The sequence below is a fragment of the Poecilia reticulata genome, unplaced genomic scaffold, assembly GCF_000633615.1.
Source record: "Poecilia reticulata strain Guanapo unplaced genomic scaffold, Guppy_female_1.0+MT scaffold_271, whole genome shotgun sequence".
Lineage (NCBI taxonomy): Eukaryota > Metazoa > Chordata > Actinopteri > Cyprinodontiformes > Poeciliidae > Poecilia > Poecilia reticulata.
The window spans coordinates 132896-136049 of NW_007615052.1; positions in this window are offsets into that span (position 1 = coordinate 132896).

A 3154-nucleotide genomic window follows, 5' to 3' on the forward strand; every position below is an offset into this window, starting at 1 on the left:
TGTGTGTGTAGGTGTGTGTGCGTGCATGTGTGTGTGTGCGTGTGTGTGTGTGAGTGCGTGCATGCATGTGTGTGTGTGTGTGTGTGTGTGTGTGTGTGTGTGGTTGCTGGCTCTTCGGTCTGGTCTCTCTGTCTAATGGCTGCTGGACAGATGCAGTTGATTCTGAGAGTCTGAAACAAAACGTCATGTTTTTTCACCCACAATAAACCAGTTTGTTTAAAGTTCATCTGATAAATAAATAAGATAAAAAAACAAAATGTGAATGACATTTTGTTTAAAATTAAACAGATTAGCGTTTCATGGCAAAGGAAGCTGGACTTCATAAATATTTACTCTTAAGAAATTTGTTTTCACTTTTGAAAACTTGACATTTTTTTTCTATTCTTGGGTTTTAAATAAAATAAAAACCAATCATAAGAAGTTTGAAACATTGTCTTCTATTTTGATATTTATGATAAACTTGGCAAATGCAAAACCTTCATGTTGTTGTATCCATATGTAACAGTAATAGTTTTTATAACGACTTGTTGTGGAAGATTTTTCTACACATCTGCAAACTGTGGTGTGGATTTGAGTTCAGCCCCTTTTACTTTCATACCTCTAAATAAACCAAACGGTTTCTTTTAGCAGTCATGATAGTAAATAGTTTTGTGATTGGATTCAGCCAGCAGGCGCCTGGTTCTGGTTCTGGTTCTGGTTCTGGCCTCAGAGGTTCGTCAGAGAGAATCATCCAGAATCACGAAGACAAAGGAAGCCAGAGGAGAGAAAGTTCTGGGGAAGAAACTTCAGTTTGCAGCAGAAACTCAGGAAACGTGTGAAGGAATCTGCTCTGCTCAGGTGGAACCTGGAGGAGCGCACACACCTCCAAACTGCCCACATGAGTGACTGCATCTGTAGGATGGATAACATTTGACTTTCATTTTCCCATAAAACCGTCTCAGTGACGCGTATTTGTCTTACTTCCACTAACTGGTTATAGATTTATGAAGCCTCAGGGGGATCATCCATCCCTCCTCAGGCAGCTGCAGTTTATCGCTGCTCAGACGTTACAGTTTGACTCGTCTTGGTAAAGTCAGGTCTAATCCTGTTTGATGACAGGAACGCCGGATTAGGCCCGATAAGCTGCAGAATGCTGACTGGGCTGGACGGTTCAGGTCCGGATTCAGAGGAACCGGACGCTGCAGTTAAAGCCACCAGAACTAAGACGCTCTAACAACTCGGACCCTGGTGGCTTTTCAAGGATTAAAGGCAAATGCATTTTGGCCAAATGAAGCCTCACACAAAGCCTCGTTAACTCCTGGGAAAAAGCAACTCATCTGGCTGAGATTGGCTGATTTATCGACACGCAGAGCTGCTCTCTGCACAGGTGACCTTGGGAAACTAATTAATCTACTTTGCATATTTACAGCCTTTAGTTGGGTAAAGCCAGAGGCTGCAGCGTGACGCTCCGTCCTCCCAGCTCTCCCTCCGCCTCATTCTGTAAAATCACATCTGAAGTTTCAACAGAAATGATATAAAACCGACTGATCTGGACGATCAACAGGTTTCAGCACCAGCTGCTACCAAGTCCATCCATAAAACTGGTTATTTGGCACTTTGCATAAGAACAGCATGAAATGTTACAGAGAATAAAACACCAACAGACTCCTCTTCTAATGACCCAATAAAAAATAAAATAAAATAAAACACAGGAGAAACCAGAAGTTTACATACATCAGATCAAACGTCTGGTTTCAGTCAGAATCACCAAAATGATTCTTTGACTAAAATCCACAAGAAGAGAAACAAGAAACTTTAGTTCTCTCTCATCTGCATCTTCATGTTTTCTTCTTAATAAAAATTCAGCGTGTGTGTGTGTGTGTAATTGTGTGTGTGTGCGTGTGTGTGTGTGAGTGTAATTGTGTGTGTGTGTAATTGTGTGTGTGTGTGTGTGCGTGTTTGTGTGTAATTGTGTGTGTGTGTAATTGTGTGTGTGTGTTTGTGTGTAATTGTGTGTGTGTGTGTGTGTGTGTAATTGTGTGTGTGTGTGTTTGTGTGTGTGTGTGTATTTGTGTGTGTGTGTGTGGGGGGGTGTGTGTGTGTGTAATTGTGTGTGTGTGTGTAATTGTGTGTTTGTGCGTGTGTGTGTCAGGAACCTTTCATTTTAAACACTGGGTTTGAAAACATTGTTTTCAACGTGTAACATTATTAAAATCAGACATTCAGAGTGATAAACGTCTTTAAAGCTACAGGATGTAACTTTTATTAAAAAAACCATTTTCTGCATATTAAAGCTCCCACTGTGGAATATGAGACAGATCATCTGAGAAATAAATTAAACTTAAATTAAACTTGAACAAATAAAGATAACTTGATTCTTGACCTGAAACAGGAGAAGTTTGTTCTGACTGAGCTTCAGGCAGACACACACATCTTTCTGTTTGGTGTATGTAAACTTCTGGCTTCATCTGTAATCTTGGAGATTGAGGCTCAAATATCAGGAGGGATTTTTTAATCTCTGATCTTTCCATGAATCTGTTTTTAATTCCCCAAGAGGAGATTAAATTCTCTGTTTTTATCTGGTTGTTTGGTTAAGGAAGAAGATTAAAGAAATTAAATATAATTCTCACATGAAATTCAGAATTTTTCCTCTGATTTATGATATCAAAAGATTAAAATCATAATTCTAAAAAGAATAGAAATTATGAGAAAAACAATCTGAATTCTGAATCTAATGGAGGATTTTTTTTCCATCTGGTTGAGTTTAACAAAACAAAGATAAAAAGGCCGTTATTATTAATAACACAACGTTAATAAATCTCAGTCTGTCTGCAGAAGCTGAAGAGTTTCTCATCTTGAAGCATCGTCCGCGTTTCAGAACCGAAACATCTGTAAGTTCAGGAGCAGATCTGGGAATCTCCAGCTCCGTTTCCCAGCATTCCCAGGTCACTGCTGCGACTTTCTGCTTCCTCCCCTGCTGCGGCGCGTAGCAGGCGGAGAGGAGCAGCATGGGGGCGGCGGGGTGATGCTGTGGGACTGAATCAACAGATCAATACTGCAGCCACGTCTCATGTCTGACAGATTTGTTCCTCCAGTCTGATAATTGGGTGAAAACAGAGAGCGGCACGCTGCTGCAGAGCCGGAGTTCCTGCTGGGAGGATCTGCTGCTCCCAGT